Below are 27,506 nucleotides of genomic sequence, written 5' to 3'. Positions count from 1 at the left end.
ATTATAATAATATATAATTTTATATATTAATATAGTATATTAACATTTATTATATATTATCATAATGTTGATATATAACAATTTAGTATGTTAATATAGTATATCAATATTAATTATATTATTATAATGTTAATATATACTAATTTTATATATTAATTTATTATAATAGTATTTTATGTATGTATATACACACACCCACACACACATACACATATAAATATATATTACATGGTATGAAATATCCACAAAATTTACTCCAAGTGGAGCTCGCATGTTGATGGGAAATGCTGAGGGTAGAATATTTTTTTCACTTCAGTTTGCTTATATGGTGGATCACTTTGATGGGTTTTCATAGACTGATCCACTCCTGCAGCCTCAGGATGAAGCCTACTGGATGGTGCTGGATGGAGGATTCATATGTCCTTCGATTTTGTTTTCGAGCATTTTACCTAGTATTTTTTCCACCAATGTTCGTAAGGGAAATTCGTCTGAAATTCTTTCTTCGTTGAGTCGTTTGTGATTTAGGTATCGGGGCGACAGTGGTGTCCTGGAATCAGTTTGGCGTTTTCCTCCTGTTTCTGTGTTTTGGAGAAGGTTGAGAATTCTTTGAAAATCTGGTAGGAGTCTGCGCTCAATCAATCTGGCCCTGAGGATTTTTCAGTGAGGAAACTTAATTACACTTCCTGTCTCTATAGGGGTTGTAGAACTATTTTACAAAGTTTATCTTACCTCAGTTTACCTGTGGTCAGTGTTATCCATCTACACAATCATCCATTTAATTCAGAGATTCTAATTTTGTAGACAGCAGGTTTTTGAAGTGAGTCCTAATGATTCTGTGACTTTCATCATTGTCCATCGATGCGGCTCCCTGTTCATTTCTGATTTTGTTTTTTGGATGCTGTCTTACCTCGTATTACTTTATATGTCTAAGTGTTTGTCTGTCTGGTTGATTTCCCCAAGGAACCAGCTCTTGTTTTTGTTGATCTTTGTATTCTCTTTGTTTCTGATGGATCACTCTCGCCCCGAGTCTGATCATTTCTTTCTGTCTCCTCCTTTAATATGTATTTGCTTCTTTTTATTCTAGAGCTTTCAGGTGTGCTGGGAAGTTGCTAGTGTGGGGTCTCTCCGGTTTCTTTATGAAAGCGCCCTGTGCTGCATGTGCACGTTCCTCTTAGCGCTGCTTTCCTTATGTCCCTTAAGTTTGGAGAAGATGTGCCTTCATTTCCATTGAATTCTCAGAACCCTTTTTTTTTTCAAGTCTTCTCTGAAAAAAAGTCTTCAGTTGCAAGCTATTGAATTTCCATGAGTTTATAGACTTTTTGTTATTGTTGAAGTCCAGTTTTAATCCATGGCGATCTGAGAAGATCCAATGGTTAGCGCAGTCTTTCTGTGTCTGCTGTGGTTTGTTTCGTGAGGGAGAACATGATCAGTTTAGGATAAGGTTCCATGAGGTAATGAAAAGAGAGTGTGTCCTTTTGTATTCATGTGAAATATTCTGTAGATATCAATGAGGTCAGATTAATTGAAACCCATGCCAGTTACATCTTCTATTTTTATTGTTTCCTTTTTTAGTTTCTGTCTCAATGACCTGCCCTTGGTGAGATGGCACATTGATGTCCCCCACTATCAATGTGTGAGGTTCGATGTGATATTTAAGCTTCAGCAATATTTCTCTCACTAATGTTGCTGCTTTTGTATTTGGGATATAGACATCCAGAATGGAGATGCCATTTTGGTGGATTTTCTTCTGATGCATATGAAGTGTCCTTCCCCTTCTCTTCTGATTACTTTTGGTTGAAGGTTTGATTTGCTGGATGTTAGGATGGCTACACCATCTTGTTTCTTGTGTCCTTTGCTTGGAAAACCTTTTCCAACCCCTTAGTCTGAGGTTGTGGCTATCTCGGTTGCTGGATTGTGTTTCTTGAGTGGAACAGAAGGAGGGATACTGTTTTTAAATCCATGTGTTAGCGTCTGTCATTTTACTGTTGAATAGAGGTCATTAATGCTTAAAGGTTTTAATGAGAAGTGATATTTAGTTCAGGCTATTTTGATGCTGCGGGAGCAGGGTTATTTTGCTTGCATGTTTTTTGGTTTTTGTTTTTTCCATTGGGATGTTTGAGTGTGTATGTGAGTATTAGATCTGTTCTATAGGGTGCATGTTTTTTTTTGTTTCTGTGTTTTTGTTTTTGTTTTTTTATGGGGAGCTGTTAGAGTATGCATGTGAATATGAGATCCCTTCTGTAGGTTATGCTGTGCAATTATTAATTTCTAGTGGGAGGCAGGGATGGTTCAATTTCTGAAAGTCCATCAATATAATCCACTATATAATGAATCTGAAAGAAAAAATCACATGATAGTCTCGGTAGATCCTGAAAAAGCTTGCAAAACTATTCCAACCCCCCTTCATGTTAAAAGCATGAGAGCGATCAGGGATACCAGTCCTATCCAGAAACATAATAGAAGCAATGGACAGCAAGCCAGTACCCAGCACCAACCGAAATGTAAAGAAACGTAAAGCAATTCCATTAAAATCAAGGACAATGTAAGGCTGCCCTCTTTCCCTACTCAGTATAGTATTTGAAATTCTATCCAGGGTAAAGCATGGTTCAAATTTGGTTCTGACTTGGAATATTGCCAAGACCTGTGAAGGAGGAATGGCACAGAGCTTTAGAACTCCTGGGGTATGGCCCACTCTTCAGCACAGCCTCGTTGGACCTTGGTGAGTCATGAACTCCACGAGGACTTCATGCAGAGTGTCTCTCGGTTATTGCACTCATTCCCTCTTACTCTAAGAAGTGCCTGAAAATCCTCATGGAGCTTCCCACCACTGAGAGGGCAGCGCCATTGGCATTTGCAATAACAGTGGTTGAGGTCTTTTAGGGATTGTCTCTGGGGCAGATCAGTGCTTCCATCATTGCCCAAGGAGATATAGAATGGTCAGCGATGACCACCGCCCTTAAAAAGCATTTGGAAAAATAAAATTTTTCGTGAAGCTGGCTAAGATGTTTTCCCTACTGACTCTGATGTAAAAAACAATGTATGGAACAATTTTAAATTCAGAATAGCTGGGACCTTTTAAGGTCATGGATCAAGAGCAATGGCGGCACAGGCTAGTGGTGTGACTGTCACAGAGGCTGGACTGCTGATGACTGATTTCTGACCCAGTTATACCCTCAGCTTCCTGATAGGATTTAATAAGAATTGTTATTCACAGATATGCATTCTGATCATTTAAAGCAGATATGACATTTTTATACAGATGTTTAGATTTGTGTGTTTTTAAAGGTTCTTATAAGAATACTTTTAAAGATAAATAATACAATATTTAACCATTTCTCTGTAATTCAAATTGCTTACTTATGAAGTTACGTTGGCCTTTGGAATAATTTGTTTTTTTTAGGTGTACTATGTAAAATTTGTTCTAATACAGTATTGGGTATCACCTTTTTCAGCACTAAGCTAGAGAAGAAAACAAGAACATGATCACATTTGTGTAATACAATATTCAATAAATTAATGGTATATAGGGAAAACACTGCCCATTGGGAAACAGAGAAAACCTAGAAAATTGAACTCTATGTCACAGGAATGAACCTGGGAATAAAAATATTATTTAGAGGAATCTCCTATACTCCATGTTCCTAAATCTTTTCTACCCATGCCGAGCCCCTGACTAACTTTCTCCATTCAGAGCATGTAACCACTAATGAAGCAGAGAGAAGTCTCTAGCTTTAGAGAGATGGAGTACGTAAAGGTTTCCACTGTGTACCAGGAGACAGACCTGGAAAGTGCACCCTCGAAACTGGTCAATGTAAGGAAAGCTGTTCAGCAGGTAGGACATGGCGGTTCTCAGTGATCTAGAATGATGGCCTTCCATTGGGTGACGGGCTCATCACCTTCCTTCCATCCGTGAGAAATTCTGCAGCCCACAATGTCCCCCAGGGCCTGGGGAGAAGGCTTCTGTGTGGATGGTGTGCTCATCCTCCTCAGAGACATCCTCTTCTTCTTGGCTGTAGACCTCGTGTGGTAGGCCATGGCATCCTGGTCCACTGTCTTGTGGCTATCGTTCTGTGTTCAGGCTTCATACTTGCCCGTGGCCTGCGTTTGAAGAGCTCACCTGCTTAAACCAGACACAATGCTGTTCCCTCTGTCATATGAGAGCCTGCAAGAACAATGGGGGTGGGGTGGGGAGGGCGCTGTACCAAGGCTCTTGTCTAAGAGAACTTTGGAGCAGGTGAGGAAGGCGATGGTAGACAGGTTTGACCATCTGAATCTAATTCTATCGTAATCAGAAGTTCGTAGGAGGGCTGAGCAATGGAGGAGCACACCTTGAATTCCAGCACTCAAGAGGCAGAGGGAGGCCGACCTCTGTGAGATCAAGGCCAGCCTGGTCTACAGAGTTAGTTCCAGGGTAGCCAAAGCTACCCACAGAAAAACCCTGTCTCAAAAATCAAAATCTAAAGTTCAAAGGGAAAAGAACAAATGGTTCTCTACAGCTCAGAATAACATATTCAGACACATTTCATCAGCCCGAGGCACTTTGTCTCTGCTGAGGAACCTCTCCTTGAATGTCTAGGTCAGTGTGGGATTAAGTATCCCTGTCCCAACTTTAAGCAAGCAGAACAGAGAAAGGATAGCAAAGGAGCCAGAAGGGTGGCCACACCCCTCTCCTACCCTCTAACTATGAACTATGTGGCAACATCCACAAGTGTCTGCCCAGAGACACAGCACACCAGTCCACTGGCTTTCTGTACTGTGCATCCTGACCCAGCCCCAGGTTTATTCCGCGACGCTGTTGCATCTTCGACCGCAACAAGAGTCTTTTGTGTAGGCAACTGCAGACATTTAGAAATAATATCTCCTGGGGTTGGGATTTAGCTCAGTGGTAGAGCACTGGCCTAGCAAGCACAAGGCCCTGGGTTCGGTCCTCAGCTCCGAAAAAAAAAAAACAAAAAACAAAAAACAGAAAACCAAAAAAAAAAACAAAAAAAAAAAAAAAAACAAAGACATATTATCTCCTAAAATGCTCAGGCACAGAGAGGAGCTTTGGCATTTTAGTAGAATTATGAATTAGATATAGTTAGCAAAGGATAATAAACTCTTAGACTGACTAGCCTAGACCGTCCGCCGAGCTCTCAAACGTGGAAGACATCAGAACAGTCGGTTACTCGCTGTACGAGGGAAAACATTTATCTTTCTGGGCTACAAGGGTCCCAGTTATCTTCATAAACGTATTTACCGAAAGAAAATGTACATGTCGTCCAGATTCTGTCTTCGGAAACCGGTCAGGCACCAAAAGGCTGTTGAACAATTTTGGGGTTCAGGAGCTGAACTGGCTTTCACACCCCGCTGCGAAGATAGTGAACCCACCTTCAGTGGAGTCTACCGCCCCCAAGTGGAAGAGAAGCGCAACCTCCGCCCAGTGCTCTGTGACATCATCCAGGCTCTGCTTACATCATAGAAGCCCTCTCAGCCCAGTTCCTTCCCTAGTAACGCTTAGAAACGTCCAGCATGTAGGTTTTAGCTTCTCGTGTAGCCTCCTGGAGACCCAAAGTAAAGTACCCACCCAAATATTCTGATCACTCGAGTCACAGTCTGCCCATGTAGCTCTTTTCATGCATTTTTTTTTCTGAAAAAGTCTTTGGTTTCTGAGTCACCAACATCCTTGGTGGTTATTTTCCCAGCTCCTATCTTTCCTTTGGTTATCTTTAAGTCATTCTCCGTATCAGAAATATTGGTAGCCTCTCCCTCCGAGGCAGTCCACTGGGTAGCACCCCAAAATTATCTTTATCAAAATCCACAATTAGAGGAGGGACATTTTTATTCAAACAAAGCTGGAATTTGACAGGGTTAAATACCTTGTATTGAAGTCAATGGCAATCATGAATTACGGATTCTTTGCAAAGAGCGAGGAAAAATTAGCTCCTGGACCTGCTTCCAAAGTCGGGATAAACTGATGACAAACCCCATATCGACCCGTCATATTTTAAATGTCTTTAAAATTTACCAACACTTCTGGTTACAAGGAATTCATTAGATCAAATGCAGCAAAACAGGATGAAATAGATGAGGTAATTTCGTTTTTGAAATATGGGTAGACAGAATACTGGATGCAGGTAAGTGTGGAATTTACCTATAAATTACAGGGCACTTTAATAGTTTGTGTCACATAGTTCTTCAGATCTTCAAAAGGATTCTTTTCAGAACCCTCCCCTGTCCCCACCACACTCTGACCCTCCCTTCCCTCTCCCCAGTAATTCCCTTCCACTTTAACATTATAACTTTTTTAAATGTACTTAGAGCTTAACACTTATGGCAGCTTTTTAAAATATGTCCACTTTTCTAAGTGCACCGTCTTCCTTTTCTCCCTTCTATCGTAGTTTTAAGCACGTTTTCCTTCACACTTCGAGTTTTACTCTCTCTCTGCTCTTATGATTACTCTGTCATTATGTGATTGTTGGTTCACTATGTGGCTGACCTCAATGTGGGGTTAACTCAAAGGACATGATTTTCCCCCTTTTCTCCCCTTCATCTTCCTTCTCTAGGCACCTGCTGAGATTTACAACCTTGGGGATTTTTTTTAAGCCTAGACAGCCCACACACACACACACACACACACACACACACACACACACACACACACCCCATAGAGATAAATTTAAAAAAAAATTAAAAAAAGAAGGAGCCAGGTATGCCCCTTTAATCCCAGCACTCAGTATCAAGCTGACCTCTGTGAGTTCAAGGCCTACTTGGTTTATACAGTGAGTTTCAGGCCAGTCCTACCTACATAATGAAACCCAGTGTCCAAATAAAACAGAAAAGAGTGTTATATTTATGTCTGATAATGTAGGCAACAGAGAAACTATTTCTACAGAGAAAGAACTTATTGTTGAGAGAATCAGTGGTCTGGAAGGAGACCCCAATTCTTTGTGTCACTAACTCCATCACGCCCTCAGCAGGAAGCAAGAAGGGGTACAACTAAAAAGGAAGCAGGGCGATTATGAGTAAAGCTGTTGACACGGATCAGCCCATCAGCAACAGAAAAAGGCGGAAAACCAGCTGGGATGAGATGGCGTCACCAGCCAATGTCTCTGACTGACAGTTTCTAGTAGCACCAGGATGTTCTTTCCCTTCAAGTACCCTGGACTTTTCAGACACTCAGAAACCACAGAACAAAGTGTGGCAAGTGCCTAAGAATGGATGTCCGGTGGGACATATTTGTTTATACAGGTTTCATGTAGCCCAGGTTGGCCTCAAACACACTATGCACCCGAGGATGATTTTGAACTCCTGGTTCTCTTCCTGGTAATGGGACTATGGGCATGGACCACCACACCACGCTGATGAGGTACTGTAGGTGGAGCCCAGAGCTGTGTGAGAGCCAAGTGAGCACTCTGTCCACTGAGCTGTATCTCCAGCCCCTCGGAATGTGTTCTCCTAATACAACAAAACTAAAATAGACCTCTTCAATGATACACAACAGGAATCTCCCAGTCCAGAAACATTTAGTTACACATTCACAAGTAATACAGATGTCAAGAAATAATGAAACTATGTAACAGTAAGAAAAAAAGAAGAAGATAGGAAACATACTATCAAAATGTGTAAGACATAACTATGAAGGTGCTAAGAGGAAACTTTATTTACAACACTAATTCTTAGATTAGAAACAAAGACCAGCAACGTAAATTTTTATCTACACTAGAAAATAAGAAATAATTAATTCAATGAAAAAATAATTGTTAAAATTAACCCCGAAACACAAAACACTAAAAATAAGAAATTAACAAAAAAAGCCAATGAAACACAATTAGTTTTTTTTTAAAGGAAAAAAAATTATTTTTACGTCTCGATTAGACCTAGATAGAAAAATATACGATCCATTCGGTTTGGCGATTAAAAAAAAAAAAAAAAGAAATTGCCGTGTTTTAGAGTTTATGCAGAAAACTGAATCAGGTACCAGAGACAAAAATTTAAAAAAAAATTATTCATCGTTTAAACCTTTTTTAATGACAGTGTTTATACTCAACTTGTCTCTCCTATAATCTGTTTAATATCAGACAAGATTTCCAGGGTGGCCATATGGATATTGTGCAGTGTTGAAATGGAAGCACAGCATTGTATTCCCAACACAGACTCTGGTTGAGAACATCATTGTTTTTCTCTCGAGGAAACTAGCACAAGATCCAAGCCCAGTCTCCCGAGGCATTGTCCCATCTTAGAGCCATTTCCTCAGACAGCACTTCCCATGTGTCTTATTTTTCTTCAACAATCAAAACAGACTTGTTTGCTGCACTGTATGGTTTGCCGTGCTGCTTGGGAGACCCTGGACCATCAGACATGATGAAACTTCTCGCCCACACCCCCAACCCACAGCACTGGTATCAGTGTAGAGGAAATAGGAGAAACAGAAACGAAAAAAGGAAAAAAACCTGTTGTTGTTTGGAGAAGAGTCATGTAAGTAGGCCAAGCTGACCTTGGACTTCCTATGTAGCCCAGATTGGCCTTGGACTTACTATGTAGCCCAGGCTGGCCATGCACTTACTCTGTAGCCCAGGCTGGCCTTGATTTACAATGTAGCCCAGGCTGTCATTGGACTAACTATGTAGCCCAGGCTGGATTTGAACTTGTGATCTTCGCGAGTATTGAGAATATAGGTATTGACTACCACACTCAGCTTTGTATCTGTTATTATAAGTGACTCAGCTGTGTCCCCCCATTTGCCAGCCTCCCTCAACATCAACTACAGCATCCACAATCACCCACTAGGATAATCCCATCCTTTAACTCATCTGTTAAGGTAAGACTTTACAGGACAGAGAGTCAGCAGGGTCCTCCTCCTTATTAGAACACATTTGTGTGGAGGGATTTGAGTGATTGTTTGAGTGAGACAGTCATACCTTAACCTGGTTCTGATATTATGACCAAGAAGGAAAAAAAAAAAGAATAAGAAAACAAAAGTAAAGGAGATGGGTCCAATACCGGGACTTGAACCTTATCAGTTGAGGAGATGGCTCACAGGTATCAGGTAAAAGATGGGTAGGCTTTGTGGCCCACACAGAATCCCAGTCCAGGAAGGTAGAGATAGGGCAGATCCCCAGGGCAAGATAGCTGTCAAGACTAGTCATATTGGGGAACTCTGGGTTTGACAGAGAAATGCTGCTTCAATGAATAAGGTAGAAGAGAAAATGGATTAGTCCCTACATTATACACTGCACGTGCAAGTATGTACACACACACACACACACACACACACACACACACACACACAGGAACAAAAAAAAACCTTGGACTTAAGGCATTGCCTTCACTGTAGTAGCACATAGTAGGATGTGGGGATCTAAATAAGTGTTCCTTTCCACCCCCACAAAGACCAACATACTTATGAACTCTCATCCCTGGATCTGTACAGTCTGCTGAGGACTCCCAGATGTTTAGTGTACTGTCCTTGCTCTCTAACATATTCTGGTGTTCTGTTTCAGGAATCCTGAGCTGGGGCTCGGCTGACTTGAGCCTCACTCCCAGTCTTGCATCCAAGACAACTTTCAGCTGCCATGTACTGATCCTTGGAATTCCCTGCCAAGGTACCCTGACTTGCATTTCTCACGAGGCCATGCCATGAAGCCAGAGAAAGTGCAGCTGTCTTACTCTGTCATTTATTAGCTTAGAGTATTGGGAAATTGGCTCGACGTTTAAACCTCACCTCCCTCATGTATAAATGAGCAGGCGAACAATTCCAGTTCATCAGATCTACACTAGGAGTGAGTTAGAAAAACACATGAAAACGATTAGTGCCAGTGTTTTATGAATGATAAGCAGTATTATTTATATGATTTGTAACATTGGAAATTATGGTACCTGGAATGTAACGGTTTTCATTATCTTTGCACAGATGATGTGAGGAAAGCATCTAGGATGCAGAAATGCTTCATTTTTTGCGTTATTTCCAAGAAGCATTTCTTTCTGCTCCAATTATTTTTTTAAAACTTACTTTCCACTCCATCTCCCCTTAGGTGATTAGGTTACAATGGGGTTTGGTGAGAGGGGTTATAAAACGTTGTGTTACAGAATATATCTACAGGATCAACTGTTGAGTTCAAATGGAGGCAGCCTCCATGGATAAGCCATGCTCCCCCTGAAGCTATTGATTTCTTTCCTTTTTTTTTATTTTCATTGATTTCTTGTGATGACTAGTCTTGGAGGAAAGAACCTCCCTCGAGGAGCCTTCTCCATCAGATTGGCCTTGACTATGTCCAGGTGGCATTTCCTTGACTGTTTACAGATGTTGGAGGGACTGGACTACTGTGGGCAGAACCGCCCTATGCAGGTGGGTCTGGACTCTGTAAAGGTAGCTGAATGTGAGCCAGTGAGCAGTCTCTGAGGTTTCTGTTTCATAATCCTGTCTTGGTTTTCTTGATGACTGGAACAGATAAGATGAAATAAAGTTTTCCCTTCCCAAGCTGGCTTTGCTGAGTGTATTCATCAAAGTTGCTGACCAGCGAGATCACAAAAGCCCTCACAACTTTACATGTCGTTGCCATTGTTCTTCGTAGCCCTCCAGAATTTGATGGTAAGACCCTATTTCTGAGGATACTGAATCCTTTGGGTCACAGGTCACAGAACGGTCAATCGGAAGCTGAGGTGGAAGCATCCTATATAATGGCTAGCCTTCATGGTTCAAGAAAGTGCTATGTAGGCTTCCAGGGGAGAAAATCATCTACAACCTTACTCGGGGGTGAACCATTGAAGCTAAAATGTCAGGGAAGATGTGCCCCTAATGTGTTAGTGGCATCAAAGTCATGGGAGTAACCAGTGGCTTTCCAATTGGATACAAGGCATATTCCACACGAGGGAATACACACCAGGTTCTGTAACCTGGTCAAGAACCTATGGTTAGGGTGATATAGGCCTAATGAAAGAGCATAATGCTAAATACATTTTCAAACTTCCTTCCAAACATCCATATTTGTATCTATAGATCATGGTTGCACTCAGCTCTCATCAGAGAAGAAGCTTCTGACTACCATGAGCAGAGATGTACAGCTGGACAAAGTGCTGGCAATCAGTGGTGTTGGACTGTTCAGGTGGAAATAGGACAGCTAATTCTTCTCCTCCACAGCTCAGAGAACATCATGAAATAGTGGGTGGAAGGAATATAAGAACCAGAAGAAGGGAAGTGGACAGCAAAAGGATATCTTTTAGATTGGACCTAGTCATTGAACTCTTAAACTGATGGCGGCTATGGTCACGGGCACAAGACTGGGCCCTTCAACACTTTATTAGAAATGGGAGAGGCCATGAAGACCCTCCCCTCCCTTGGCAATCAACATTTATTGGAGGAGGGGTTCTATCCTGCAAGCTTAGATCTTTCAAGACCTACTTTAGGAAGAGTTTTTACACCCTTTAACCTTCCTCTAGCCCACCACCCACCAGAGGTAGTAGAAAGGAAAGGACAATTGGGCGAACAAAGGACGATGTGGACCTGCTTAGAAATAGTTCTCTGGAACGATTTCAATCTTCATCATCAGGATATCAGTTCAGTTGACATGAATCAGCAGAGGTAGGTCGATCTACTTGCAAACACCATTCATGAATCTCCAAGGACATTTCAACCCAGAAGAAATTGCTGAGCTCTTCCAATTGGCCTGGGTTCGAGGAGGCAGCAAGAACCCACCGCATTGTCACCAGAAGAAGTTCTCTGGGGCTTTTCTCTCTACAAAGTCATGACAAACAATGGTCAGTGAGGAAGGAAAGGTGAACCAATGCCACAGCATGGTCCATGAATACCGAGTCATCCAAGTCCATTGAGCATCAGCAAAGAGTGGCAAGGCAGGCCAATGCCGTGGTGTTGCCCATGCTGTCCAGGGTTATACTCGTACCCTTTCTAAACATCACGTGCCCTTTTTCTAGGCAGCTACCAGAAACACCATGTGTTTGTTCTCAGCAAAACATACTCCCCTAAGACAGTTTCCCAAACAACATCCATGACACAGTTGAATCTCCAAAGAAACCAGAAATTTCTGCTTCACTCCCTTCTTCATTCCTGTACCCGTAGATAAGTTGTTCTGTCGAATACCTCTGTACTCATGTAACTAATTAAACTTAGAGATTACACGCAGAAAGGAGACATGAAATAGGAGGGGGGACTTATTCAGAATATCGGTGTCAATTGGAGAGGGAATGGCGTGAGAGAAGGGGTTGACCGAGGGGATGACGGAGGAGGATGAGGGAGGATGCAAGGGAGAACTGAAGGATGGGATGGAAGAATGAGGGAGGGGGATGAGGGAGGGGAATATGGAAGGGAAATACAGAAAGGAAAGGTCTAAAACTCATTATATAAGTATATGATATTGTTAAACAAAAACATCAAAATCATCATTTTTTTTAAAAACAAGTTTAATGTTTCTCTTTATAGAGGGTCAATCATTACAACTTAGGGCTTATTTTGTTGGATCAATTTTGTCTTTAAGGTTTTTTAGTTCCTTGGAGCAAATTGTCAGATGTGAAGTTTTAGTTCGAGTCAGTACCATCCAGGGTTCTGTGTGACTGAAAAATCAAGTCAATAAACACTTTGTATTAATTGTCAAAATCCCAGTGAGTTCTCTCCAGTAATTTTCCTTTTATCACACTCCACCCACAGCCCTTCTCAAAATGCTGGCTGAATTAAGTACCTGACACTGAATGGGACACAAGTTCAAACCAGTGGAAGTGGGAAAAAGCAACTAAAAGCAAACAAAGTAACAGACAGGAAAATTTCTTCCCTCTGTATCTGGGGTTCCATTTTATGGTTTTGGAGAGTCTACTACACTGAACAAAATGAAAGAGTAGAGTCTGAGGTGGTGTTTAACTTAGTGAAGAAAGGCAGCCATAGCTGCAAATGGGGGGGGAGGCAGGGGTAGGCTGTCAGGGCAGTTCCACTCTTGATGATGTATGTAAACACCAAAGGTGAGAATGAAGAGAACCTCCAAGTGAAAACGGCGATGCCAAAATTTATGAACACAAGAGCGTTTGTATCACACCGACTGAACACTCACACAAATAAATCACACCGCACGTCTAGTATGCGTGTTTACACACATCAAGTGGTGCTGTGTTTGGGGGGCTGTATAAACAATGTTTGTGTGTGACTGGAGAGGTGGCTTGGTAGTTGAGAACAGTTACTGCTCTTGCAGAGGACCTGAGTTCAGACCCTGGCACCAACATGGTGGCTCACAAGCATTGATTACTCTTGTTCAGTTCTGTGCCCTGCTCCTGTCTCCTGTATTGATGAGTACACAGGTGGTCGTGAGGGAAACCGACTTGAGCCCTGTGGCCTCCCATGTCTTATTGACAGCTATACCTGCTTTTCTTCCCTAAGTTTCTTTTGGCTTCTGTATATGTTTCTTTTATACAGATACATAAAAGGAAGGGAAACACCCATATATGGAATTTAAAACAAGGAAACAAACAAAGAAAGAAAGAAAGAAAGAAAGAAAGAAAGAAAGAAAGAAAGAAAGAGAGAAACAAAGAAACAAAGAAAGAAAGAAACAAGGAAAGAAAGAAACAAAGAATGAAAGCTGAACACCCTCCAGGTCTGCAATGTGACCATCACACTCCAGTTGCTATGCTTTCCCCATCATGATGGATGGTACCAGCTCAAACAAAGGGTCACAATAAACACTTCCTGTCTCTTTTTTTATTGGAATTTTATGTATTTAAATTTCAAATGTTATCCCTTTCCTGGATCCCCTCTCTCCCATCCTCTCCCCCTGCTTCAGTGATGATGCTTTTCTTCCCACCCACTCCCATCTCAACACACTGGAATCCCCCACTTTGGGGAAATGAGCCTTCAGAGGAACAAGGGCTTCTCCTCCTATTGATGACAGACAATGCCATCCTCTGCTATATATGTGGCTGGAGCCAGGGACCCTCCATGTGTCCTGTCATTATCCCTCCAATCATGGTGTATGGGCTGTCATGCAGGTGCTGGTAATTACACAGCAGGTACCGCTTCCCACAAAACTATCTCCCCAGCTTGCATTTTATCATGTTACTGGCATGCTGGAGATCCTGTATTTTGTTTACTTGGCCCATAACTAGACGCTCTTTTTTGGACTATAAGTCAGTGATCTACCTTCCTAATGCTGCCCCCTTTAAGACAGTTCCTATGTTGTTACAACCCTTGATTACACAATTATTGTTGTTGCTTCTTCATAGTTGTAATTTTTCTTCCGTTATGAATCGTAGTCAGGAATCATTTTGGAGACTGAAGTTTGTCAAAGGGATCGTGACCCACACACAGGTTGTGAACCGCAGCTATAACCGGTTGGTGGCAAGATATATTTGAAGGACAACCTGGGGAAGACAACCGCCAGCCCTGGGTCCTAAGGCCATCGTTTCATGGACCTAGCTCACCTCTTCACCTCCTTCAATATGGAGTCATGGGAGGAGCGTTTGTCACTTTGAATAAAACAAACCTTAACAGAGACACACGATGGATCATTGTGGCTACCATGTTGTAATTTCCTTTTCGCAAACACCACATTTTAAACATCATCGAAAGCAAAGAAAATAGCCATGAAGATCTGTCTGTGTGAGGGACTGCCCACAATTAATTTCGTTCACCTGGGCCTCAACTTTAGAAGACTGCAAGCATTAGCCATTTGAGACATCCACTTCCTGCTCATGTTTTGTTGAAGAAAAAAAATCAAGCTAAATAGAACAATAGAGATGGAGTGTATAGGACGGGTTGGGTGGTTAGAGCTCTTGAGGAAAGCTCGAACAGAGTGAGGTATGTCAACACACCTCAGCTGACTCAGAAGCAAACAGGTGAGGACCATAGGAAGCCTTGGGCATGAGGAACAGGGATGAAGGTGTCTTTCCAAGGCAGCGAGACAGAGCAGAGCATCCTTCCTTGGGCTAGTTGAAGTGAGGAAGCTAGTGGTTCTCCACCTAAGTCATCGCACGTTGAGCCGGCTGGTGAAGTTCTGGACCCGTCACTCTCCAGTGCCTGAGTTTGAAATGCCGCCATCCCCCCCCAACCCCCATAGGAACAAGCACTTGTTCCAAGGAGAGGTGCTTGGAGACATCATTCTTTGAAGCCATCTTCTCTGAAGGGCAGGTCTCCAATTCCTTAGCAAGAAAGGCATCACGTCTTCAACCTTGTCGTCTTTCCAAATCTGCCATCTCTGTGAAGCCCCATCTCGAAGTACTTGTCCAGGGCATCTGGATTTCTGAACTGATGTCTCCAACAGGTTTCCTAAAGTCTCAGCTTAGCAGTTTTCGACGGATTACCTGTGCCTTATCTAGAGTGGAAACAGGGAATCAATTCTGGCTTATCTGAGTCCCTGGAGGTAGTAGGTGCTTATAGAGAGCAGGTGAAGGAATCATAGACATGAAAGTGCTAATCCATTCTTCGGGTGCAAACTTCTGTAATTTTTTATACATTTTTAATCATTTAATAAAGTAAGTCAGTATCCCAGACAGGGTGAGTGTCTGGCTTATGCACGAGCCTCTCTTTTCATCCTAACTCCTGGCTGCTCAGGCTGTGATATCCACTGGAAGTAGAGTCATTGCAGATGTAAGTGGTTATAATAAAGGCCACCCTGGAGTGTGCTGGGCCCTTAATCCAATATGATCATCGACCCTATTAGAATAGAAGCGTTAGTGGGCTGAATGGCAGGCAGGATGGATGGGACCCGATGTCAGGCTGTGGTGGACTGGGAGCTGGTTTTATTTCCCAACCAGGAGTTTGGGCTTTAGCCTGAGGTTCTAGTAAGCACTGGAGAATTTTTATTAGGCATTTCCCTTCAGGGATCCCTCAGGATGATCCCCTGGGGATGTATAGAGGAGGACCTAGAGGAGGCTGCAAGGGCTGTCAGCTCAGGCAACACGGAAAGCTGTTGTCTTCGCAGGAGGCACATGCTGCAGAGTGCAGGCCAGCAGATGCAGTGACTGAGCAGTTAGTGCAATGTCCCTCTTTGCATCAGAGCACTCCCACCACACTATCCTTCTGCCATGCCGCTATTACATGTCCAACAGACTGTCAAAACCCAGTCTGACTGAAGGGACTCCATTGCACTAAGGAACGAACACTGCATAGTACAAGACACAATGGATGGTAAGATGTTTCACAAATGATGGGAAAATGAAATAATCTCAGATAAGATGGTTTGCATTCCTCTCAGAGGACCCGGGTTCAGTTCCCAGCAACTATATCAGATGGTCCCCAACTCTAGGGAGTCTGATGCCCTCTTCTGATCTCCGTGGGTCACTGCACATGGGTGTACATACATACATAAATACATACATACATACATACATACATACTACATATATACACATATTTTACACACATACATGCTATACACATACTACATACTTACGACATATATATTATGCAAGTGGGTTACTCAGTGATCTGCTATCCTTGGTCAGTGGATTACTCATGCGCTCAGGAACCCTCAGAGGAAGTGGAACTTTCCGTTTCTTCTTCTCTGTCAGTTCCCTTCTGGGGTCTAGGGCCCTCTTACTGACTGAAGCCTTTATATGATCTTTGAGTTTCTGAAGCATTTCTGTAACACGAGCATCAGGTTTTTGAATCTCTGGTCTTCATAGGGTTTTGAGCATCTGAACTTGTGCCGAGTCCGTCTAAGTAGTCCCGGAGGTGGAAAGTCGCTCGGGTCTCTGCTGTTCAATTGCTTCCCCCGTTGGGGTAGGATGTTATAATCTGGTTGGGGGACACTGAAGGCGTTCTCAGGTGGCGGAGGCTGGGAACCCTTCAAGTGCTTCCCCCATTGGAGTCCGGTGTTATAATCCGCTTGGGGGACACTGAATGGGCTTCCAGGCTGTGGAGGCTGGGAATCCTTCCACTGATTCCCCTGCTGCACTCTGGGGTTATAATCATCTCGGAGGACTCTGAAGGGGTTCCCAGGCCGTGGAGGCTGGGGAATCGCTGGTGCATTGTCAGAGGGTAGAGTCCGATGAGGCTCTCTGTCCTCTCTAAACACTACCCGGTGAAGGGGCAGTGAAAGGACTCGGCAGTGGTGAGTCATGGTGAGCATCAGTCGAGCTGTATCCTTTGAGTATTTCTCTCTCTCCCGAGAACTGTGGACAAGTCCGGAAGGCAAAGCAGGGAAATCTCGAGTGACCATTGATCTCAGGAAACAACCAAAGCTCGAGATGGGCTGTCCTCGAGTTTGCATGAGGCAGTAGCGAGGTCTGCATGGGGCAGTCGCGAGGTCTGCACGGGGGCAGTCGCCAGGTCTGCACGGAGCATTTGTGAGGTCTGCATGGGGCAGTCGCGAGGTCTGCACGGGGCAGTCGCCAGGTCTGCACCGAGCATTTGTGAGGTCTGCATGGGGCAGTAGCGAGGTCTGAATGGGGCAGTAGAGAGGTCTTCACGGGGCAGTCGCGAGGTCTGCACGGGGCAGTTGCGAGGTGTGAATGGGGCAGTCTCGAGGTCTGCACGGGGCAGTCGTGAGGTCTGCACGGCCCAGCCAGGAGATGCCTCACTTGTCAGTTCAGCTTGTAGTAGCGAGCGATCATCCAAGCTTTCTGAATGAGGAGGAACCATGTCGACTCTCTTCCTTTGAGTCCGGAGTGCTACCTGTTTTGTGCACACTGTCAGGGGTCGTGACAAGTGACTCCTGAAGGAGCAACATGAATGGAAAGGGCAAAGGGTGCTTCGGAGACTGTGCGGTCAAGCGCCTCTTACACCAGCTTTGGTGCAGGGATGTGTCTTGGAACCTCATAACCGAATGGGAAAGGCTGATCCAGACCCTTGCTCCTCAGAGACTGCAGGGACTAGAAAATCACTGGTGGACTGTGTGAGGGAATGAGCATGTGATAGGATTTGAATAGAGCACAGAATGCATGGGATTGATATTAGAATTCCATGTGACTTCCAGGTGTTACTGTGATGCTTCTGCCTTGATGTCTCACTCACTACTTTTTTTGTCATAAAGCTTTTAATATTCATTCCGTGACGATATTTTTGAAATATTGTATATGATAAACATTGGAAAGTATTTTCTCTAGTCACATATATTGAAACTCTTAATGTCTCTTGACATTGTATGCAGTTGCCTTGTCAGAAGTCCTGGGATGCTTTCAATACTGGTAAGGTGATTGAACACAAACAGTTTGTGTTACAAGCTTTGCTTGTAAATAATTCTTTTGGTGACCCCCAATTAGATTGTAGAAATGCCTCCTGCCGTTTACAGACATATCTACTACCACCCTTGCTTGGAGAAAGGAGTTAACTGTTATGCCTTCTTTGAATGAAGAGGAAGATCTAAGTCTACACTCTCAGAGAAACAAGATATCAGGTACTGTAGGAAGAAATAGGCATCTAGGCAACAATAAATGTTCCAACCTAACCTGTGCAGTAAAGTAATGTATGGAAATTACCACTCCTTTATTTGTAATATTATTAACCATTGTATTTGTTTATATTTCAAATATTACCCCTTTCCATAAACCCCACCTCCACATATTCCTTCTCTTTGTCTCTAAGAGGGTGACTCCGTAAGCCCCGTTCATTCTTTCCTCACCCTCTAGAATCGCTCTTCTCTGGGACATCAAGCATCCAAAGGACCAAGTCCTTCCCCTTACACTGATGTGAGATGGGGCCGTCCTCTTCTACATACGTAGGGTACCAGACCATGTATATTCTATGGTTGGTGGTTAGGGCCATGGGAGCCCTGAGGGGTCTGGTTAATGGATATTGATGTTAATTACAGTCTCCTTCAGCTCCCTCAGCCCTTCCCCTACATCGTCCATTGGGATCTCTAGGCTCAGTTCAATGGTTGTCTGTAAATATCTGCATCTGTGTCAGTCAGGTGCTGGCAGAGCCTCTCAGAGGACAGCCACACCAGACTCCTGTTTGCAAGCACATCTCAGCATCACCAACAGTGTCCGGTTTAGTGTCTGCAGATCTCCTGATGGCCTTTCCTTCAGCCTCTGCTCCATATTTACCCTGCATTTCAATAGACACGGATAACTCTGATTTAATAAGAGATGGGTGAGTGTCCCATCCTTACACTGTGGTCATGTCTATCTACTGGAGGGGGTGACTTCAGGTCAATCTCACTGTTGTTTTGTATGTTGGCCAATGTCATCAGTGTTGGGTCCAGGGAACCTGTCGCATCCCTAGTATCTGGGACATTGTAGAGGTTACACCGTCCTCCACTGTTCCTTCTTTCTATACTCATTCTCCTGGTCCTCTGTGCTTCTCTCCTGTCTCTTCCCACATCTGATCCTGCTCTCCTGTATTTCCATTTCACTCCCCTCTCCCACACACGGTCCTTCTCCATCTGCCTCCCATGATAATTTTCTTCCCCCTTCTAATTGGGATTGAAGCTGTCCCTCTTTGTCCTTTCTTGTTGAGCTGCAGAGTGTATGTGAGTTTATTGTGGATATTCTGAGCTCTTGGGCTAATTTCCACTTACCAGTGAGTGCATGCAATGTATGTGTGTTTATTTGTGTTTGTGTTACTTCACTCAGGATGATATTTTCTAGTTTCATCCATTTGCCTATGAATTTCATGAAGTCATTCTATTTAGTAGCTGAGTCCCACACCATTGTGTAAATGGACCACATTATATGAATCTGTGTCTCTTTTGAGGGACATCTGGGTTCTTTCCACCTTCTGTCTGTTACAAATAAGGGTGCTATGAACATAGTGGATCACGTGTCCTTGTTGTAGGTTGCAGAAGGTTTGGGTATGTGCCATCGAATGGTACAGCTGGGTCCTCAGGTAGTAAATACTATGTTCAATTCTCTGAGGACCCTCCAGCCTGGTGTGCAGAGTGGTTTTAAGTGCTTGCAATTTCAACAGGGACAGAGTGTTCCTTTCTCTCCACACCCTTGCCAGAGTCTGTTGTCACCTGACTTTTTATCTTAGCCTTTGACTGGTATGAGGTAGATCTCAGGATTGTTTTGATTTGCCTTTCCCAATGACTAAGGATGTTGAACATTTTTTAGTTGCTTCTCAGCCATTCAGTATTCATCAGTTGAATATTTTTTGTTTTGAACTGTAGCCCACTATTAAATAGGATTATTTGATTCTCTGGAGTAAATCTTCTTGAGTTTTTTTGTAAATATTGGATGTTAGCTCTCTATTGGATGTAGGATTGGTAAAGATCTTTTCCCATGTGTTAGTTGCTGTATGGAAGGAATGACAGTGTCCCTTGCCTTACAGAAACTTTGATTTTTTGTGAAGTTTCATTTTTCAATTTTTGATCTTAGAACAAATGCCTTTGGTGTTCTGTTCAGGAAATTTTCCCGAGTACCAATGTGTTTGAGGCTTTCCCTGCTTTTTCATCAGTTATTTGCAGTGTATCTGGTTTTATTTGGAGGTCTTTTTTAAATTTTTTTTATTTACTTGAGTATTCCTTATCTACATTTCGAGTGTTATTCCCTTTCCCGGTTTCCAGGCAAACATCCCCTCCCCCTCCTCTTCTTTATGGTGTTCGCATCCCCACCCTCCCCCCATTGCCGCCCTCCCCCCAACAATCACGATCACTGGGGGTTCAGTCATAGCAGGACCCAGGGCTTCCCCTTCCACTGGTGATCTTTATGTGGAGGACTTTAATCCACTTTTACTTGAAATTTGGACAAGGAGATAGGAATGTATTGATTTGCATTCTTCTACATTCTGCCCTTCATGTGAAACAGCACAATTTTTTAAAAAATGCTATCTTTTTATCCACTGGATGGTTTTAGATTCTTTATCAATTTTCAAGTGTCCATAGCTGTGCGGGTTCATTTCTGCATCTTCAATTCTATTCCATTGATCTACCTGCCTGTCTCAATACCAATACAATACAGTTTTTCATCACCATTGCTATGTAATACAACTTGAGCTCAGGGATGTCGATTTCCCCAGAATGCTTTTATTTTTCAGAATAGTTTTCTCTATCCTGGGATTTATTTTATTACAAATAAATTAGCAAACTGACATTTCTATGACTGTGAAGAATTGAGTCGGAATATTGATGGGGATTGCATTGAATCTGTAGGTTGCATTTGCCAAAATGGCCATTTATACAATATTGATCCTGCCAATACATGAACATGGGAGATCTTTCTAATTTCTGAGATGTTCAATTTATTTCTACAGAGACATGTGTTCTTGTCATATATATCTTTCACTTGCTTGGTTAGAGTCACACTGAGGTATTTTATATGCTTTTTGACTATGGTCAAGGGTGTCATTTCTGTAATTTCTTTCTCAGCCTGTTTCTCTTTTGAGCAGAGGAAGGCTGCTGATTTGTTTGAATCAATTTTATACTCTACCACTCTGCTAAAGTTGTTTATCAGGCTTAGAAATTCACTGGTGGAATTTGTGGGGCCACTTAAATATACTACCAAATAACGTGCATATAGTGACATTTTGAATACTTCCTTACCAATATGTATCCCTTTACCTACATTTGTTTTCTAACTACTCTGGCGAGGACTTTGAATACTATATTGAAAAGGTAGGGAGAGAGTGGGTGTCCTTGTCTAGTTCCTGATTTTAGTGGGATTTCGTTAAGTTTCTCCATTTAGTCTGATGTTAGCTACTGGTTTGCTGTATATTGCTTTTACTGAGTTCAGTATGGTCCTTGAATTTTTGATATTTCCAAGACTTTTAATGCTTTCTCAGCATCTAATGAGATGATTGCTTGTTTTGTTTTCATTGAATTTGTTTTTATAGTGGGATTAGTTTGATTAGTGACCAGGTTCTGTATATTGAACCATCCCTGTATCTCCAGGATGAAGCCTATTTGATGATGATGGATCATTGTTTTGATGTGTTCTTGGATTTGGCTTGCAAGAAATTTACTGAGAATTTTTGCAGGGAAGTTCATGAATAAATTGGTCTGAAATTCTCTTTCTTTTTGGGTCTTTGTTTGCTTTAGTTATCAGAGAAGGAACTGTGTAGTGTTCCTTCTATTTCTAGTTTGTGGAATAGTTTGGAGAATATTGGTATTAGGTATTCTATGGATGTCTGAGAGAATTCTTTACTAAACCTTTCTGGTCCTGGGATCTTTGGTTGGGAGACATTTAATGACTGCTTCTACTACTTTATGAGTTATGGGAGTATTTAGATGGTTTATGTAATCCTGATTCAAATTTGGTACCTTATATCTGTCTAGAAAATTATCCATTTATCCCTAACTTTCCCGTTTTGTTAAGTGTAGGCATTTATAGAAAGATCTGATAATTTTTTGAGTTTCCTCATTTTCTATGGTTATATCTCTATTTCACTTCTGATTTTGTTATTTTTAATTTGAATACTAAGGATTTACCTATTTCTGGATTTTTCAAAGAGCCAGCTAGTGGTTTTGTTGATTCATTATATAATTCCTTTTGTTTCTACTTGGTTGATTTCAGTCCGGAGTTTGATTATTTCCTGCTGTCTTGTCCTCTTGGTGTATTTGGATTTTTATTGGTTCTGAGATTTCAGGTGTTCAGTCAAACTGCTAGTGTATCATAGCGCCTGCTTCTCTGTGGAGGCTCTCAGAGCTATGAGCTTTCCTCTTAGCATTGCTTTTTTGTGTTCCCAAGTTATGCCTTCATTTTCACTAAATAGAAAATGTCTTCAATTTTTTCTTTATTTCTTCCTTGAACAAGTTCTCATTGAGTAAATCATTCCACAGCTACCATGTCTATGTGGGTCTTTGGTTGTTCTTGTTGTTATTGAAGACCATTCTTAGTCTGTAGTGATCTCATAGGATGCATGGGATTGATTCATTCTTCTTGTATCTGTTGAGGCCTGTTTTGTGATGGATCATATTATCAGTTTTGGAGAAGGTACAATGTGAGACTGAGAAGAAAGTGTCAGGAGCCATAACAGGACAAGCTAATAACTAGCAGGTGATCATCCTGAGATGTACAGCCTCAGATTATTTTATAATCCACAACTGGTTTGCCCTTATTAAGAAATTCTGTAAGGGATTCATTTTGGGAAAGTTTCCTGCTATTGAAATGCTATTCCTGTTGTTATTATTGGACATATATAACAATCATTGATTAAGAGCACACTCCTTTGGAGCAGATCTCTGCAGGCCTACGAAGTTGTACTGTCCCGTAGTGATGCTATACAGACAAATAGATGAATCTTTAGTATTAATAATGATCCTACAATAATTCCTAAAATTATATCTATGGTTATTAAGCTCTTTTATAGTGGGACAGCTATAAGTCTCTTTCCAATAGTCAAAATTGCAGTGACAACCCTGCCAATCTCCCAGGTGTCACCAGTTAATTGTTCTGAGATAGTAAACAGACTTTATCCTACTCAGAACACATTCCAAGAGGTTGCAAAACAGTCATCAAGAGTCATAAAAAGAGAACAAATGATTTGTTACAGGTGCAAGGACAGAGGAAAAGATACTGACTGGGTTTATCTGTAAATAACTTCTCTATCAACTATGGTTTTGGATCTTCAGTGAACCTGTAGAGCTGACCCTGGTGATGAATGTTTAGCCAGATAATTACTCCTGATGGATATTCATGTAAACATTCTCAGTTGTAAATTATATTTCAATTTATACTTTGATCTTTCATATGAAATTGTGATGAACATAGTAACACGGGATCATGTATTCTGAAATATGTTTAATGCTGAGGAGAAAGAGAAGACACGCAGAAGGACAGAGGGAGAAGGACTGAACTGGACGGAGAGAGACAGATGGACTGAGCTGGAGAGGGGCTGAGCTGAAAAGTCCGGGTTGAGCTAAGGAGAACTGAGCCAAAAAGATCTGGGCTGAGAAGAAATGTATAGAGGAATAACTTAGAGACTATATAGGTAACATGAGAAAGCAATCTGCAGAGGAGAAGAGGAAAAGAGAAGAAGCTGGAAAGAACAGAAGGTGCAGGCAGGTTTCTCCTTACCGTGGGACAGAACAGGTCATTTTTTCATTTTCTTTTTTTATTAACTTGAGTATTTCTTATTTACGTTTCGAGTGTTATTCCCTTTCCAGGTTTATGGGCCAACATTCCCCCTCCCCCCTCCCCCTTCTTTATGGGTGTTCCCCTCCCCACTCTCCCCACATTGCCCCCCTCCTCCCAAAAATCATGTTCACTGTGGGTTCAGTCTTTGCAGGACCCAGAGCATTTGATTACATAATGCAATATTCTGTCATTTGTTTTTCATTTAACAATGTGTCTTGAATACATGTGCATGGGGAATCTTCATGGAATATCATGCATTTAATAAATGGTAGTATACTCATTTGTTGAAATAATAACCTAATGGTGCCTTTCAGATTATTTTCATTTTCATTAGCTAAAGTTCGCTACAGAAAATCTGCATGGACACTGACTCAGGCACAGTACTCAATGGTGATTATTTACATTATATTTTGTATAAATTACAAAACACATTATTGGAATGATATCAAGGCTCTTAAGTAATGTAATACTTGTATAAATACTGCCAAATTTCCATCTCAAAAGACACTAATAAATATATATTGCCATCAATTTTACATGAGAACCCATATTATACCATTCAAAATTAAATGGTACATATATTTTAAAAAGGTATCAGTCTCGGACTTCTGTCAGTTCTTTAATTAGGGGAAGGATTGAAGAAGTTGAAGGGGAAGACAACCTCTATAGGAAGACTAGCAGTCGCAACTAATCCGGACCGCTGAGATCTCCCAGACACTGAGACAGCAACCAGGAAGGACACACAAGCTGGTGTGATGCCCTGACACATGTATAGCAGAGGACAGCCTGGTCTGGCCTAATCCTTGAGAGACTTGAGGTTCCAGGGATTATGGTGCCTGGCAGGGTCTGGGGAGCATCCTCTTGGAGTCAGAGGAGGAAGAGGTGGAATGGGATGAGGAACTGTGGGAGGGGACCAGGAGAGTGTACAATGAAATGAATGTAAATAAATAAAATAATTTATAAAATAGTTTCACTCATAAATCAAATGCTAGAATCTTTTTAACATCTACATGGCAATTCAATCGTGAAGTTTAGTGTTTTATGCTTACTGAACTGTGTAAGCATTAATCCTTAATTTACTCTTCATTATATTTGCGAATTGTCTCCTTTCTTATTACTTTGCATCAATTGTGTTTGCATATGTAGAAGGCTTACTATTCATAATATGTGCAGAAAATTCATTCATGATTCTTTTTATTTTAATGATCTGTTATGTGTTAATGTCTATGTATATAGTTTTGCACATGAACACAGGCACCTGGGGAGACCAGGAGATGTCAGATGCCCTGGAGCTGCTTTACAGCTGGTTGCAAGTGGCTTCATGGGTGTTGGAAACTGAACATGTTTGCTCTTAAGAGTAGTTAACTATTAAGCTAATTCTATAATACTTATTCCATAATAAAATCAACCTATTTATCATTTTCTCATGTATTTCAGGATATCTTTGAATTTGAGACATCTTGGTTTTGAGACTACATTCAGGCTTTATTTTTTCCAGTTTTCTTTTCCTTTATCATCGTAATATGTGTTGGATTAAATATGTTAATATTATGCAGTAAATCCTCCAAATGTTTACTTATAGAACCTTGGGTTAGTGTCTGTTTCTTTCCTCTGCAATGACTATATTAATTTTACAGTTTGCAGTTCTCTCTTTCTTTACAAAATCCATCTCATGTCTTTTTGCTTTCATATAGAATGAAGTAAAAGCCTTTTAGTTTTTCTTTTCATAGTTAATGTACTAAGAAAATGTGTTGAATTTCCTATTTTAAGGCCAATACAATACATTATTTCTTTAAAATGTTCCTAGAGTTTTGTTTTTACTTTTTCTTATTATTATTGTTCTCATTAGTCTCACTATTAATATTGTCTGTAAGTTTTTATGTGTTCTGGTCATGTAGTTAATATAGAAGTCTTCCAAATATATATGTGTAGGTATCAAATTTAGGTTCTTGGTATTTCATGGCATGAAATTTTATCTGCTAAACCACCTCACTGGAACACACTATGACATTTTAAGGTGACATTTAGCTCCAGGCTCCCTTTATATATACAATGTTTTCATCATTTGGCTTTTAATAAATATTTTTTGATCATTATAATACATTTTTCCATGTCCACTTGGTAACTCTACTATGCTTATTTTAATATTTAATTAATAATTTAATCATAATTATTATGCATTTGACACCTAGCTAATATGAAATTATCCTAGATACATTTGAATACATGCAATTAGTTACCTAAAGCATGAAGTTTGGTACAAAATTTTGTTCATTATTCCTATGCATTTGCATAAAGCAGAGAATATTTCATCGTCACAATCCTGATGTCTATTTTACACAGTATGACAGCTACCAACTATCTGTGACTTTTAATCACTTAAAAGGAGTTAGTATTATATTGTTAAATGATAATTCCCCACCATCAAGTAAATAGATTTTATTTTGCTTCAATTAATTATACATGCTATAGCAGGAAAAATTTAACTTCCTTTTCTTAGGTTAAGACTAAATTTAACTTCTACATCCTCCTGCCTATCAGAAAGTCAATATTCTTATACAGGAAGATGTGCCAGGCACAGGTATAATTTCTAGTATAACCTGTGATTACAATCATCATTCTTGTCAGGTTCAAGTGATTGTTCACCTCATGCCTGTAAAACACAATGATCAATATGGCGGGATCACAATAAGGGCAGTGCAGTGGCATAAATAGCTTGGTGATAGCCAACAGCTCTCTAATTTTGCTTAAGTCCTGTTCAATGAACACGGATGGTCCTGGTAATTTAGCCACATATATAAGGCTATTGAAGCTGTGGTTATGGGGGAGAATGTACAGCCCCTCACTTACTTAAGTCAGTATCTTACCTAACAACAATCAAAGCCATGTGTCCTTATATACAGAATTAATTACAATCTCTGCAACAAACATCACAGTGAAAATCCCAGCCATTCAAAATCCAGGATAGAAATTTCAAGTCCAGTCTCAGTGACTCTATCTACAAAACGTCACTTGATTCAAGGCTGAGGAACATCACAGAAGAGGGGCAAGAAGATTGTAAGAGACTAATGTTTACTATGAGATGGTGTCTCAAAGGAGCACCAGAAATTAAACTTCTCACCAACACGACTGCCTAAACAACTGCTAAGGGAGAGAGGGAATGGGGAAGAATAAAGATTAGTTTTCTTTCTGTTTCATCTTCTTCCTCTTCCTTTTCTTCTTCTTCCTCTTCCTTTTCTTCTTTTTCTTCTTTTTCTTCTTTTTCTTCTTCTTCTTCTTCTTCTTCTTCTTCTTCTTCTTCTTCTTCTTCTTCTTCTTCTTCTTCTTCTTCTTCTTCTTCTTCTTCTTCTTCTTCTTCTTCTTCTTCCTCTTCTTCTTCCTCTTCTTCTTCCTCTTCTTCTTCCTCTTCTTCTTCTTCTTCTTCTTCTTCTTCTTCTTCTTCTTCTTCTTCTTCTTCTTCTTCTTCTTCTCTCTCTTCTCTCTCTCTTTTCTCTCTCTCTTTTCTCGCTCTCTCTCTGTCTCTCTCTCATTTTCTCTCTCTCTCATTATTTCCTGTTTACACTTTGAATGTTATTCCCTTT

The 27,506-nt window shown here is 41.2% G+C and overlaps 1 long non-coding RNA gene across 1 annotated transcript; it reads right to left on the bottom strand.

Moving 5' to 3' along the window:
• Positions 1 to 206: 206 nt before the first annotated feature.
• Positions 207 to 5,401, bottom strand: LOC134486338 (uncharacterized). The gene is made up of 3 exons (XR_010065132.1): positions 5,240 to 5,401; positions 3,782 to 4,162; positions 207 to 2,333 (listed from the first exon to the last, which is right to left on the bottom strand). It is a non-coding gene; the product is annotated as an uncharacterized LOC134486338 (long non-coding RNA).
• Between the last annotated feature and the right edge of the window lie 22,105 nt (positions 5,402 to 27,506).

The sequence above is a fragment of the Rattus norvegicus genome, chromosome 3 (assembly GCF_036323735.1).
Source record: "Rattus norvegicus strain BN/NHsdMcwi chromosome 3, GRCr8, whole genome shotgun sequence".
Classification (NCBI taxonomy): Eukaryota; Metazoa; Chordata; class Mammalia; order Rodentia; family Muridae; genus Rattus; species Rattus norvegicus.
The sequence above is the reverse complement of the archived record's forward strand: the minus strand, read 5'-3'. Positions and strand labels throughout refer to the sequence as shown.